General features: G+C 36.3%; 1 long non-coding RNA gene across 1 annotated transcript in view; it reads right to left on the bottom strand.

Annotated features, from left to right (window-relative positions):
- The window catches only part of LOC119505860, a 56,532-nt gene that overhangs the window by 20,891 nt on the left and 19,187 nt on the right, over nt 1-16,454 (bottom strand). The window contains exon 2 of the long non-coding RNA XR_005210890.1: nt 15,857-15,906. This is a non-coding gene — a long non-coding RNA (uncharacterized LOC119505860). The remainder of the gene's footprint in view (nt 1-15,856; nt 15,907-16,454) is intronic.

The following is a 16,454-nucleotide window of genomic DNA, read 5'->3' on the forward strand; positions in this document are numbered from 1 at the left end:
TGAGAGGAATTTCCTAAGTCAGTCTTTTAGGCTCCACCTCTCATCCCCATTGATTGGCACCAACATACTGGCACAGCAGTATGGCCATTCTACTCTTGCTGGAAGAGGGCCAGGGACTCACAAGGAGAGTGAAAGCTGCTCTCCACCACTTTGGGGAAGGGTTGGGGAAGGGCCAGGATAGGTGCCACCTGCTTCTACAGGCTTTTGAAGCTGTGTTTTCTTGATTCAGCACTTGCCCAGTTACTGCAGCCCTTTAACTGTTTTCCACAATTTTCAGAAAGGATACTGTCTAAGACTCATCTGCTACTTTTGCCTGAGGGAGCTTGGAACAGTGGCTGCCCTTAGAGCCAGTACCCAGTGATCTGAAGTAGCTGATGAAAAGCAGTGTTCAGCAATCAAAGCACACATCCTTGGAGTTTGGAAGACTAGGTCTTTATATCCCAAGCTGGCATCAGCAAGCTGTACCAGGAACTGGGGCTGTGCAACCCACTGCTACCTATAAGGCTGGGGGATGGCAGCTACTGCTTGGAGGGTGGGATTCATGGATATTTACTTCAACGTACCAGCTCCTTCCTCCAGCTCTAACTTGGATGTTGCACAGTTTTCCTCTATGCTCCAGAGTTTCAAAATAGTTGATTCAGACAGTTCCCACCAGTTCAATAGTTATTTTGGCGGAGAGACTGATTCTTGGAGCTTCCTACTCTGCCTTTCCATAATACCTTCCCTAATAGTTCCTGCAGGTTTTAAGTAACCTTATTCCTACAAACCCTTAACTGTTTTCTGGAGCTTTAAAAGAGAACATTCTACCAGTTCTTGCTGGTTGTTTAAAGCTTCTGTAGGGGGATAGAACCCTAAATGTCTCATTCAGCCATCTTGATGGCAGGGCAAGTCACCCCCCCCCCCCCGCCTTTTTTAAATTGAGCAATTTCCCTTAGGTAACTGGTATTTTTCATTTCCTCTTATAATGATCTCTGTACTGTGCAATTGTTCTAGTTTGCTAATGCTGCCAGAATGCAAAACATGAAAAATTGATTGGCTTTTATAAAAGGGGGGTTATTTGGTTACACAGTTACAGTCTTAAGGCCATAAAGTGTCCATCAACAAAGGATACTTTCACTGGAAGATGGCCAATGGTGTCTGGAAAACCTCTATTAGCTGGGAAGGCATGTGGCTGGTGTCTGCTCCAAAGTTCTGGTTTCAAAATGGCTTTCTCCCAGGACATTCCTCTCTAGGCCACAGCTCCTCAAAATGTCACTCTTAATTGCTCTTGGGGTGTTTGTCTCCTCTTAGCTTCTCCGGAGCAAGAGTCTGCTTTCAGCGGCCATCTCCAAATTGTCTCTCATCTGCAGCTACTCTCTCAGCTTCTGTGCATTCTTTAAAGTGTCCCTCTTGGCTGTAGCAAGCTTGCTCCTTCTGTCTGAGCTTAAATACTGCTAATCAAGTATCAAGTAAGTAATCAAGGCCCATGCTGAATGAGCAGGGCCACACCTCCATGGAAATTATCTTATCAGAGTTATCAACTACAGTTGGGTGGGTTGCATCTCCATGGAAACACTCAAAGGATTCCAAAATCTAATCAACACTAATATGTCTGCCCACACAAGATTGCATCAAAGATAATGGCATTTTAGGGGACATAATACATCAAACTGGCACAGCCATATTTTGAAAAATTAAGTGGATAAATGTGACAATAGCAGTGGTGTTTTGCCACAAGTAATTCTACCTACAGACCTTCAATTTGGACATTTTCCCAACTCTAATCATGGAAGTTTTTTTTGTTTGTTTGTTTTAGTCATAGTTAATATTTACCTACAAATGGATTCCCAGTCATTTGAATTGGGATCACCTACAGCTCTAACACTAAAGGATATTTCACTGCTAAAACTCTTTTTATAATGCTGTTTTTTTAAACAAGCATCAAAATTATAGAAATATTTTTAAAATCATAATTTTACTCAAGTATATTCAAATTTCATTTTTCAATTACTTCACTGTTCTCTCAATAAATAATCCAACATGCCTCAGTAGATTTTTATAGGCATGGGAAAACTTGACAAAATTCTAGCTCAGTAACTATTTTTGTTCTGTGACTATTGAATAAGACTCTCTTTGTTTTGGTTACCTCATCTTAGTATAAGGGGTTCGATTAGAACACGGCTACAAACTCTTAAATCAATTTCTAAAGTCATATATTCCCATCACTTTTTGAGAGCCTTTCAGAAGGCATCTTTTTGAATTTGAAAGATACGAAAATAATTTAAATACAGTCTTGCCCCATGAGGAGTTATCTTTATTAAGAGATCTTTTGCACTCAAATGGAATAATTAATTCATGAAATAAGTTCCACAAGAGAAATATAATTATATGTCAAAGTAATTCAAGGTAGAGCACTACTATTAAACTGCTACTAAAGTAATAAGCTATAATTCTCATCAATTTATAAATTATGTTATCCCAGTTTCATTTAATATCGGTTCTTTTCTATTGTCCGTGTAGACAAATATCATCCATTTTTTTCTAACTTTTGCCCAGATATCCAGTTACCTCTCTTCCTACCCCTTGCTTCCCAGGGAATTCTTCTTGCATTTCATAGTCCCAAAGGGAAAAAAGACAAAAACATTTTCCCCTAGGAAAATAAAGTCCAAATTCCTTATAGCGGCACTGGCGACGTGCCATATGGTGATCCAATACCTTTCCAACATTGTTTCTTATTAGTTTTCTACAGAACTTTCCATATAAGCAGACAAATCTATTACAGAGCTGCACAAAAATACATTACTCCATGAAAACTTGCTTTTAGTGGGTACTTACCTAGCAAACTACATTGCTTTCATCTTTCAGGATTATTATGGATTAAAATTAAAAACTTCAGGAAGTACTCACTCCCAATCATCTAACATTATGAACAACACCTCTTATTTTTCTTATTCTTGAGATATAATCTAGGGGCAAATATAGCCAAGAATTGGGATTTAAGGATATAATAATCCCAGATATTAAGCAGGAGAAGAGTAAAAACACAGAGGTGATTTTTGCCAAGTCAGCCAAGTAATAAAATTGTGGTGTCCTTTAACTTTCCAGAAGACATTTTTTCAGATCCAGACTTGCTCTTCTCCACCTTCCCTGGGATGAGTGACTTTGTACACCTTAAAATACTCAGTCTTCCAAGGTCAGAATAAAGCATCTCCCTTTGAACCCACTGTTTTACATTGGAAGAACCACAGATGACGAGAACTTTGGCTGTAAGAGGTACCTACCTTTGGAAACCAGAGGCTGTAGAAGGGAATGGGTTAGTTATAACTATATTATTCACAAATTAGTAAATGACAAGATACTAATACTACCTACAAAATATTACAGAACAGCAGAGTTAGGAAACATAAACATAGAACACTTTGGAGAAAGGCTACTTCAGGAAACAGAAAGACTTTAGCCATCACTGGTTTTTGAGATTTTGAAAATTAGAAAAATTGACTCCATGAAAAAAATAGATGAAAAACACAATCTTAGATAAAAAGGTAGAATTTTAGGCTCAAATGAAAGCATACTATAAAATAATATAATAGATTATTATACTGTATTTGAATCATGAAAGAATAGAATTGATGAAGATGATATATAAGGATTACGGACAGGAAATCAGAAGATAACTTTTGAGTAAGAGACAGATCACATATATGGAAAGCAATAATTTAAAAAATATATATGTAACCCTAACTTTCTTGAGATTAAATCTTGAATTGTGGATTGAAAGGGATAGTATCAAAAGGCCCAATTCATGGGACAAAGTAAGTGAAACCAAACCCATGTTTAAACATATCCTGGTAAAAATTTTGCACATCATATTTTTAAAACTATTAAAATCATTCAGGTAGAAGAACACCTTTCCTATGAAAACCCAAATCAAAATGACCTCATATTTTTCTGTCACAGTGCTAACAAATCAAAATTTTGACACAACATCTAGAAAGATTTGAGAACAAAAAATCCTGGTGCAGGTATTTTAAAGGAAGCTTAGTAGATCATGCATGGAAGTAAACAAAATATTTTTCTCTGCTTTGTAAAAGTTCATAATCCATGTTATTCATATACTGCCCCCCCGCCAAATGTATGCATATTTGTATATAAAGAAATACAAGAATGAGTAAATAATGCTATAAGGAATTCAGCATGAACTTTGAAAAACTAGGTAACATCTTTTCTAACTGTCACAGCCTGAGGGGGCTTTGCCAGTCCAAAGACCAACGAAGACGTTGAGTATTTTCTGAAACATGAACTTTATTCAGGCCTTACTCACAGGGAGGCTGAAATCAGTAGAAATCAAATGTCTCTTCTCTTCGCCAGACGGGTACAGCATTCAGCAGGGAAGTTGACTGCACAATCAGGCTAACTGGTTAAGCTAGTCTTAAGGGCTTTGTAGGCAAAGATATTCCTAAGGTTACGAGAGCATGGGGGGTCTCATGATGTAGGAGTAATCAATTATGTTGTGCAGAAGGGAGTAGAGAATTATAGTTTGCTTTTTTGTAGATTACAACAAAATTGACAATAGCTAAGGGGTCCCAGGAAGGAGGTAAGCTATAGATTAGTTCTTGATGTATAAGGTCTGGTTTCTATATGTACACAGTCCAGCTGCACATTCTTTCCCGGACACAGAGATGGTAGATTAAACATTAACTGACTAGGTCATGCAGGCTGCTGAGCACCAAGTCTTATGGACCCCCAAGTTATACCAGTGGCTCTCACACTAGTATAAATAATAGCAACTGTCATTACCAAATTAAATGGAAATATTATACATAATTCTCAAGTTATTTAGTAATAAAACTGATAATTTTAAAGATAACAAGAATATGTGACAAGACTCTCAGGTCATAAAAATGATAAAAAATGACCAGAAGAAAGTTGAAGAATATAAAACATTGACACATTTGATATTTACAATGGTGTGGGCAGAACTACTGGAAATGGTCAAGGGATGGTGCAGCACCCAAGAGCCAGTACCAGCAGGGAAATCATCTCTCAGCCCGAAGGGACCAGGGGAAGAACTGGTTTGCAGTGCTCCTTGAGTCCTGCGGGTCTAGAAAAGGGCTGCCTCATAGCAGCTGTGGACTTCAGAAAAGAGGTGCAGCCTCTGCCAAATCACGCCCACTTTGGAATAAAACACAGAGAATGCTTTAAAAATCAGCTGAGGATCTAAACAAATAAGCCTCACTGTTAGAGAAATACACAAAATAAATAAAATGGACTAGCAAAGGGGGAAGGGAGACCAGTTTTAATCAGAAAAAAACTGTTTTGGTTTGTTTTCAGTATCATTTAAAAAAAACGGGATATCAGTTGTTTGAGATAGAATAAATTTCTGCTGGTCATCTTAAGAACTACCCTTTAGTCACCATAAATCATAAATGGCTCAGTAAAAGGAGACTGAGGGTGAAGCTCTGGACCCTTATAAGATATTTTTTAACAGATATCTGAGTTCATGATTTAAAAAAAAATGGATTTAACTCTGCTGTATTTATATTTGGTGCCTAGGCTTCTAGATTTCCATTTAGAACCTAATTGCTGAGATCAGTATGCAGATGGGTAACTCTTGACTCAGGTATTTGGGGTATCACAGTCCAAAATTCGTGCTTGCCTATCCATTCTGAGGCAAGTTTCAGCCAAAGATTGTCAGGGACCAACTGTAACTTTAAGTAGGAACATATTATGGATGTTATATGAGGGAGACTGCTAGACTGGAATAAAAGAAGACAATAGTAAAGGACAATAAAACTCTATAAAAAGAAAACAACAACAAAAAAGAATTATTTCTATAAAATCATATGCTGAAAAAAACATGGCAATACAACTGGGTAAACATATGTAATATACATGAGCCACAATTTTTATGCTCAGAAGAACTCACAGACATGAAAAAGGAAAACTAAAGCCTCTCCCACCTCCCAAAAAGACAAGGCACATAAACAACAAAGTTCAAAAGAATGAAAATGAAATAATAAAATTACAAAACATATTCAATTGTAGAGGTAGTAGAAAATGAAAATCAAAAGGGTAATGAGATTTTTTTAAATCTCAAATCACTAAAGAAATAGATATTATTTTACTCCATATTTATAAAGGAGATGAGAGCTGCTTTTTTAGTGCCAATGTAGGTATAAATATATCTCAACATGCATTGTGAGATTTAACTTCCTTTTTGTGCACATGCATACACACATTTGCATAATAAAGACTGGAAATTATATCATAATGTTAATAGTAACTTTGTTTGAATGGAATAAAATATTTCAGGTTACATTCTACCATTCATGTAGAATGCATATATGAATATTTTCTTCCTTCTTCAAAATTTCTGAGAATACATGATTTATGCTCTGTAGATATGTTAAGCTGAAGAAGGTGACTTCATATATATTAAAATAGATGCAGTATGCTCATTCATTTAGTTGCAGTTTAAATGAGTTTTTGATTCTGCTTGTGTCAAGAATATGCACATCAGTTTTGTTGCACTGAGAAATAACCTTTAGATGTTGCAAACTTACCTTTTTAGGAAGTGCACTGGGATAAATTAAAGACATTAATTATCTTTCTAAGATAAGAAAACGTGTATTTTTGAAGAAGTAGGCTACATGCTTAAAAACTCATAGCTCAAATATGTGACATTTGGTTTAAAAAAGAAGAGAGAAAAATATGTGGGATTCAATCAAGTTTGCATATGCTGCTGTCTAGATAGTCTGGATGCTCAAATGCCAAATATATATTAGAAGATATAAATGGGATTTTCTTTTTCTCTGACAATGATGCACTTCTAACACATGGTATTCAGAGGAGAAATGTATACAAATCTTCTGGAAATGTTAAAAGTGAAAAGATTGACATTATTTTATTTTAGCGATACATATTATGACATCAGGTTGAATGAATTTCCAAAATTCCAAAGTGTGTTCTACTGGTTACTATTAGACATGCTATGCAAAAAAGCCGTTAAGTTTCATGAGTGTGGGGGATTTTGGGTTAAACAAAGAATTTTTTTTAACTGCAAAATATCTCAGAGCCTTTAATATAATAAGTGATACCTAAGCTATGGGTCAGGCACAATGATAAGATCTGCACAGGATCATCACAACAATATTATGAGGTAGATATTATTATTATCCCTGATCTGTGGATGAAGATACCAAGAGTTAGAGGGGCTAAGCAATTTGCCTTAGCCTGTATGATAAGAAAGGAGGGTTATGGGGCATGTATTTTCACTTTTTTCTTTATTCTACTGCTTCCTCAATCACAGAGATATTATAACTCAGCAGCGGTGGTAGTGTGGTGAAATTCAATAACAATTGCACACAAACTTGAACTGTTTCTCACTTGGGTCTGAGAACAAGGTGGGAATCCATTCACTGGAAAGGCCAAGTGAAAAACCTAGTAAATTATTTCTTTTGACTCATGGTAGTAGTGCAGAGAGTATCTGCTCTCCATGTACATTTATTTATCCTTAGATTGAGTGTTCCATGGTGAATTTTTATGGCTTATTGAAAGTCTGTTTAACCTTCAGAAAGCTTTTCTCTTTTGCCTGAACCTTCCAGTAAGAAGATCAAAAAGTCTAATCTGCAGCACTCAGTCTTGCTTTCTAATAAACAGTTGACTTTAATCTGATGGCATTTTCTTGGGTTGGGTCATACTAAAACTTACCTAGATCCATAATCTAGTTAAGGATACTAGACCTTGAGTAACGAGTGAGCAAAGCGTCATCCCACCTCAATATGACCTGATTTCAGGTAAGATTTCATGGGCCCACATCTCTGTGTTTCCTCAAGTCCTGGCCAATACCTGTGATAACTTGGAAAGAGGCCAGCCCTGGAAAACTAGAGAACTAGAAAAAGTCTACAGAAGAATATTCCTTGGATTCAAGTTCTGATTGAGTTGAAAGTGGAACAGTGAACAGCGCCTACAGATAGAGGGAGGTAGGAGATAGAATATCCCTATGGGCCAAATTAAGCCTTATCTATAGGTCCAAAGATGGTACTGCAAGATTTTATCTGCTTTTAGTGTTGTGATGGGTTTGTGTGTTTATTACATGCTCAATGCCAAGCAAGCCACCTCAGAATCATCTGGGTTACCTTTTAAAACTGCAAAATTTTGATTCAACAGGGTTAGGGTGGGACTTGAGGAGTGGAATAATAATAATCTCCCCCTAAGGCTCTAGAATGCAGACCCATTTTGCGCCATACTTGTCGCACCACACAGAACTAGAATGAATGAGAAATGGTGGAACAAGATAGCTGAATCATTTAAACGGTAGGTCAACTGAAGCTTAAGTCTTGGAAAGCAAAGTGGATAAAAGAGTCAGGATGATAATTGCCTCTAATGCTAATTCTTCCCTCCTTTCAATTTAATGCAATTTTTTTCCAATCACATACGTTTCCCAGTTTTTCTTATAGCTAGTTTTGGCCATGTGATTGAGTTATGGCCAGTGGGATTTCAGAGGAACTATCCTAGGGCACACTCCTTCACTCCTTTCTCCCCTCTGGTTACTTGGACATAGAAGCTGCCATATTAGACCATGAAGACAGGGGCCAACCTTGGGAGGGGTGAAGTGGGGGAGCCAGAAGGAGCCAGAATCCCTGAGGACTACTCAGAGGGACTAGACAAATTGTGTCCATTTTATAAATACCCAACCCCTAAAAGAGACCCATGTTCTATGAGCAAAATTTAAATTAGGCATTAAGAGTTCTGATAAAAACATATCACTTGAATCAACTGTTTTCTTCTTATTAAGGAAAATAAAATAATGCGCTTACATAATATGTCAGCCACTGTGGAGATTAGAGTTCCTCTTTCTATATGCAATTTTATAAACATCTGTTTTAATTTGTACAGTATTATAGTCATTTTAGGCTTCCTCCTTGCTTTACTGACCTCGATACAGAAGTATACATATTTAAATAATCTGTTTTGCTTGAGCAAAAATTTAAAATCACCTCTTAGTCATGATCATTTTTCTAACCCTATAGATAAGATCCACCAGTCCTTTCCTCCACATTTAATGCTTTTTCTGAACTGGTAGTTGTTCTCTTAAGAGACAGTTCTAGGAAAGAAGAAAGCCAATCCACTTTGTTATGAACTTAGTTTTGTTAACAGAATTTTGTGAGTGGGCTGTAACTCTTCTAGAAAACCTAGGATTTATTAAACCAGACATTTGTACTCAAACATAGTTAAATCAGATTTTCCCTTACACATCTTTTGATTGCAAAGCTCTAGATTATTTAGCAAGTTGAAAATGCTGGGATTTATAATAAAATATAATTAAAAAATAGAAACACCTCCAAGATTAAAGCAGCCTGTGTTGCTATGCATTTCAGGAAAGCAGGTGCATCTCATTGGATCTCAAACTAAAGATTACAGTGTTTTGCCTTAGGAACAAATTCATCTGTTATAAATGTCTATGACAATATTATAACCATAAAATGCAATCATTAAAATTGCAATGATTTTCTGGAATCGTGGGTGATCCTCAGGATATTTAGTATCTCCTTAAATAGCATAAACCCTTTTTTATTATTCAAGTTTTCAGAGTTCATTTAGCTGGATGAGATATTGGCCTATTAAGTATCATTAAGAATATAAACTAGCATCCCTATCAGGAGGCAAGTGTTTATAGTTTCAAAATGATATATGGCTTTTAATAAAATCGAAGACAAATAATTTTCCAAAATTAGAGTGCCCATTTCACCATCCAAGATTATAGATACGAATCCTTGCTTTATAGTAGTTTGGTTGGTTTAGAGTCTCTCTGTTCCTCTCTTTTTACCTGAAGCTTCCTCATACTTATTGCAAACTAAATTCATTATGTGCTTATCTTTTTTTTTTTCTGCTTTTTGAGAAAACTTGGAAGTGACAAATTGTGCCCATTTCCTATTGCCATGAAGTATTGAAACCGCACTGCCTTTCCCACTGAATAGCCCCTCCCTTTAATGGCCTTGCAGAAGTTTCTATTTCCTTTGTTTGAGTTCCCACCTCCTCATATTTTTTATTCAGGAGAAACTTGCTACACTGCAAGAAAAGTTACTATTTCTTCTCCCTTTGCAGCATCGACTAAAGCCAGTTGTGGCTGACTCTAGCCACTAGGGCATGTGCAGTCAGGAGAAGCCCTGACCTAAAATTACCTTTGCCTAATTATAATAGTAAAAATTAACACACACCGAGCAGGCTATGCTGCCATTTTTGAACATGCTTCTAATGAGATAGCATGCTCCGTTTAACCCATGTCAGCTCACTTTATCCTAAACCACTTCCTTATACCCAACTACTTAAAACGCAGTAAATCCCAATCCTCTTCAGCTTGGGGAGACAGATCTGTCTCTTTGATGAGCTGCTCGCAATAAGCTCGCTCTTTTCTCAGAATCCTGGTATCATCTGTGCATCAGGCAGCAAGCCCACTTTGGGCAATAACAGTATGTAGCACCAAAATCTCTGCACACCTTTCTCAGATAAATTTCATACAAGTCCCACAGAACTTGTATGAATCATCTCTGTTCAAAACCAATTGCATTCACAGATGTGCCCATTTAATTTGCCTCAAATGAGTTAATTTTGGACCTCGTATAGTCAATAAATTCTGCCCTAAGAGAGGTTATAAAAGAGGTCTCATTTGAAGTAGACTCCAAGCCTCACCTGTCTATCCACCAAACATATATCAAAAAGCAGGGATTCTGGATATGTTTCACCATTTGACAAGCAAAAATTCACCAGCTAAATCCACCATCATACTATGCTATTAAATATAATTTCATGTAATAAATAACTAGTTAAGTAATTCTTTGTTTTTTTATGATATATTGTTGCTCTATAATGCATTTTGATGCTGATATTTAAGAACAAAACTTATAACTAGCTAGGAAAAGAAAATCATCCTCCTTGATTTAGACAAATACCTAATGCTACAGATAGGTTCTCTATGTATGGTTGTGCAGGTTGTTTACTACATAAGTGCACCAGGGCAAGGGGAAAATTAATCCTGAACTCCTCTTCAAGCCATTTGTCCTTGTTAAAGCTATGCCCTCTAAAGAAAGTAGCACTCTTTCCTTATTGCCTACAGGTGCAATTAGAGATACTATAGCAAATGGATTTGGGAAATTCCTATTAGTCATAGAAAAATGGGATGCTAAATACCCTAAGACTATGCCACTAGCCAATATTAAAAATAAACTGAGGGTTAGCCCTTAGGAACACAATCTTAAATTTATTAAATCAAATATGTACCATTTTAACATTTTACATAGATGAATTACTTAAATTTTGGAACAAAAATTTCATCTCTGTATTTTAAGCTCCATTCCTTAATGACATTTACATAGGGCTTTGACAAATAAAACTAGGACTAACTCTCAGAAAATTAAATGTTAAAATGACTAATAGTATGAAACATCCATGGGCTACTAATAAGAACCTCTAGCAACATTGTAAAAAGGTTGCACCATGAAACTGCCATTTGTAGTTCAAAATAGTCAAAATTTAATTTCTTATCATGCAGTCTATTAAAAGTGTTGCTAATAAAATTCTTCCCTCAAGCCATTTCCCTGAACTAGCATCATATCCCTCATCAAATTAAAGGCATCCTTCTAAACTCACTTACTTTAAGAGCTCTTTATTGAATTGTATATTATACTGGCTCTCATTTGTTTGTACATTTATCCCTTCTTTTATCAAGCACTGATTTTTGAATGCCTACTCTGTACTAGGCAAATACATATGAATAGTTTATATCTTCAACTTTATTAAGAAATATCAAGTTTTCTTTATAAAGAATATCATAGCTACCTCTAAAGCATCTGGCTTAGAACATGTGATTTTTGAGTGAGGGGTTTGGTATGTGTTTGTAAGTTGAAGACCAAGTTTGTGGTGAATAAAAATGAAGAGGTAGGAAGTTGAGGAGGCTAAAGCCAGAGGTATGGTAAATCTTTGCCAAATGGACAATGTCATATATGTATATATATATATGTCCTCTCCCTTTCTTGAAGAGGGCACCCAGCAGTCCCCCAGCACCTCAGTTCTCAAGTTCTCACTGTGCATCATAATCACATGGGGAAGTTTTAAGACATATCCTCAGAGATCTGACTTTGGGCTCTAGCATCAGTATTTTTTAAAGCTCCCAGGTTGGGCTAATACGCAGCCCAAGTAGGAATGGACTGCACTAAATGGACTGCACTAGAGCAAAACCAATGTGGGATGAAGGGCAATGTGGCTTTCAGATTAAAGACCAGTTAAATGGTGGGAGTCAGTTAGGAGGGCTTCCTTTTGACAAAGAAAAATCGTTGATTGGGTTCTCTGTTGGCAGTTTTTTAAAAGTGGCAGAGATCATTGGCCTTGTGTTTAGAGCAGGATTTTAATAAAGAAAACTTAAGAAGAGTCCAAATAGCAAACAGTAAGAGGTAAAACCAAAGTAACTGAAACAATTAATGATGCATGCTGATAGTAGGATGAAAATGCATCTGTTCTATTATTTTTATTCAGAAGTCTCTTAATAATACAAATTTTAAAAACTTGGGTTTTCATAGGAAAAGTGATGGTATTTACAATTTTAATGATTCATATTTGGAAGGGTGGGCTTTCCATTCAAGGTAGCGTATTGTAGGGCCACAGCTCTAGAAGACAAATCCGAAATCGATTCATTTTGAGCATGTTGACAAGTTGATAACTTGTGAACCTCTTTTAATGCTATCTTTGTATTCTGTAATTTTGGAGAATTACAATTGCTCTGTCTTATCTCACAGTAAGTTTAAACTCTCTTTAAACTAAAAGTCCTGTAAAAATAAAGCAGCAAAAGGATGCCTGTTGGCATTTCTCACATATTGCTGGCAATTCTCATATATTGCTGGCAAGTGGGTACGCTGAGAAACTCAATATTTTCTAAAGATCCTGCGTTGAAACCTAAAGATAAACAGTTTCAAAAACCATATGGTGCCCTACGTTCCTGCTTTTGATCTACTCTCTTAGTTATTATTTGCCCTAGTAATATTTGTAGCTTATAAAATTTGTCCTTTGCATATCTATCTCCAAAAGAAGGGACAAAATCTAGTTAACATTCATTAGCTAAGAAAGAGACTTTTTGATACAAGGAGAGGAAAATTTAATTAGGAGTCAAAAGACATGAGTTGCGTTAATGTTGCTTGGCCTCCTTAGAGGGGCTAGGGTTGAGTCATTTTACTTCTCTGGACATTGTGTCCCCAATTTGCAAAGAAAGGTGGCTGGATTAGGTAAACTGAAATGCTTCTCTAATTTTTATTTCTAAAATTCTAGAGCTCTGATAGGTTGGTATTCAGCAAAGGTTAAGTCAACTGACTTAGGGTGTTCAAACTTGCACATTCCAAAGAAAGGATGGGCCTTTGACCAGCTTTGGGGAAGTGACAAGTAAGCTCTTGGACTATATTACGTAGTTTTGGGCCATATTACGTAGTTTAAGTCACAATGCAATTTAAGGTGAATGTCTGATTTTGTTTTCTTGGTGCCCTGGACCATGCTATATCAGTTTGACCTTTGGGAGGCTGGAGACTGAGTAGCTAAGGTCAGTCATGTGGGTGTTCCATGACCATGTGACTGATTCCCAATAAAAGCCCTGGACACTAAGACTCAGGTGAACTTCCACAGTTAGCAATACTGAGTAGTGTTGTCACACATTGTTGGGGAGGAAATTAAGCACTGTTTGTGCAACTCCACTTTGAGAGGACAACTGGAAACTCATACTTGGTTCTCCCGGAATTCATGCTATTTGCCTTTTTTCTTTGCGACTTGTATCTACATCTTCTCACAAAAAGAAGTTGTAACCATGAGTATAACAGCTTTTTGAGTTCTCTGAGTCCGAGTGAATTATTGAACCTGAGAGGCATCTTTGGGGTCCCTGACACAGCTGGTTTTATAGTTTTATTAATGAATTATACTCATGGATGCTATAAAAAGTACTTTTGTACATAAACACTAAATCAAAAAATTGAATTATTGTTTGTTACATTCAGAAAATTGTATTAGATTTCATCACTTATCAAATTTTGCAATAATAGTAACTAAAGAATAATATATTAAATGTATGAAATACACTTATGCAAAATCAATCTTCTTTTCTAATATGCTTGCAAGGTAACAGAATTCCCATAAAATTTCACTTTTTATGTATTAAATCAGGAAGAATGGAACTGCAACAAAGATGTATGTTTAACTTAGTTTAATGAAAGTTTCAATAGGCAGAATATAATGTTATTTTGATGCCTTTTTGCATATTTTTATATTCACATTTCATAGAGAGAATAGAAGAATGTATATTTTTTTACATCATGGTTTCTAATACAAGCTTTAAAAATTGTCTTTTACTGCAGACAACTCAGTAAGTGTTTTGAGGTGCATTTTTAATGCTATTCATTTAACAAATTATTTGCAGGTATTCTTTTGGGAATTATCTCTGATAGTAAGATGAATAAAATAAAGCAGGATTTCTGCTTTTAAAACATTTAGAATTTGGAGGATAAAAGGCATCAACCCAGATATTAATATGCAAAGCCAAATTTGATATATTTAGGGATGGTGCAAAAAGAAAAGTGTGTTAGTTTAAGGAGGAATTATCCTTCCTTCCCATTCCTCCCCAGGCCCCAATGTAGAGAAATGTTCATTGGTGCAGTTTATGCTTCGATGATGGAACATTAGTGGGAGGTAAATGAGTAAATCTTCTTAGGGCATATGGTCTTGTTCCCTCTCTTCTTCTCTTAGGGTGCTCCTATTTGAACCAACTTTTAGTCTTATTGAAGTGGTAAGCTATAAAACCAAGAAGGCCTTGGCCTGGGGCAGGAGGCCCAGAAGGCTGCTAATCTCATGTTGGCTCTGAGCCCAGGCCTTTTTGCTCCAGGAGAGAAAGTCCCTGTAGATGTTCATGTCCAGCATATTGTTTGGATCAAAAGATTGCTGGGAGACAATTCATGGATGTCTTGTATTTCTGCAAGGCATAACAGCAGAGACTCTGAGTGCCTTTGTTCTAGACTATCTCTTCAAAGATGTTTGTATAAAACAGCCTTGGAAGCTAGAGATGGTGTCTCCCAAAGAAACAAAGGGTAGGTTAGTTAGAATAATATAATAATAAAGATATTATGTCCCTCCCAGGCAATGGCCAATCAAGGCTATAATTCATTAGAAAAGATTAATGCTCCCTAAGCTTGGGTTCCTTTTCTGTAACACAACCCAGTCTGCTTTCTGTTGCTTACTGGGAGTCATGCTTGTTCAAAATTCCAGTTACCTTCAGAGGGTCACCTTTTGCCATGACTTGACCAAACTACCTTTACTATTTTCCATTCAAGATGTCAAACTGGGCATAATGTTAATCTTCCACCTTTTCCCAAAATATGTTAAAGTGACAGTAAAAGAATTGAGACTTATTGCACCATAAAGCAGGAAAGGGGCCACCGGATGACAAAATACGTAAGGCAGCCAGAGCTATCTTTATTCATAGGTGAAGGCTACAGCAGATGTAGGAGATGTTCTTATTGGAAGAACCATAGAATGACTCCAAGGCCAGAATGGGAGGTATTGGGAGCAAGTTTGCAATATGCTCATCAGAACACTTAATTGAGGGAAAGTCTGAGGAATGTGGGTGCCGGGTGGATCCTCACCACCATCTCCCTCAGGCACAAAGAATGACTATCTATCATCAACATTCATCCTCATCATGATAACTTGAGAACAGTTATAGAAAGAAATTGAACCAAATTTCTATGAATCATAATATGGAGGCTGGTACTCCAAGGGCCCTCTTTGATTTGACATTTGTGGGCAACACATCCTATTGGTTGGATCCTTGTTGTGCACCCCATTGACTCACCTCATTTATATGCACAAAGTGTATGCCCATCCTCTTTCAGGAAAGAAGCACTATATGGAAACAAACCAACACAGGCAGTATTAATCAACCTAGATCTTTACTCATATAAATGAACAGTCTAGTCTGCTAAGGATAACCAGACTTTTGAGAAAACCTGGCAATTTAATAGTGCCTTCTCATGTTAAAAACAGAGACAAGAATATTAAAATGAAATAGATATTTCATGGAACATAAAATTTATTTTTTCTACTAATTAGGAAACTCAGAAGAAATAAAGATGATAAAGCAAATATGAACCACTTGAAAAAGAGTATTTTGAGGCCAAGAAAGAGTTATGAAATCATAAATATGAATGCTGAAGCAAAAGAAATAAATACAACTGAAATTTAGAAAAAAAATATCTCAGAGTATTTAACAAAAAGTCAAACATGGTAAATATGAGAATAAAGTTTATCAATATTAGGAAACCAAAACATAACAAAAATATCAAGAAGAAAGAAGGAAGAGGAAGAATATTTTGAGCATTGAAAATGAGACATGAATTTTCACATAGAAAGTACCAATGTAAACAAAGCAAAATGAAATCAAAATACTACCA

The sequence above is a fragment of the Choloepus didactylus genome, chromosome 11 (assembly GCF_015220235.1).
Source record: "Choloepus didactylus isolate mChoDid1 chromosome 11, mChoDid1.pri, whole genome shotgun sequence".
Taxonomy (NCBI): domain Eukaryota; kingdom Metazoa; phylum Chordata; class Mammalia; order Pilosa; family Megalonychidae; genus Choloepus; species Choloepus didactylus.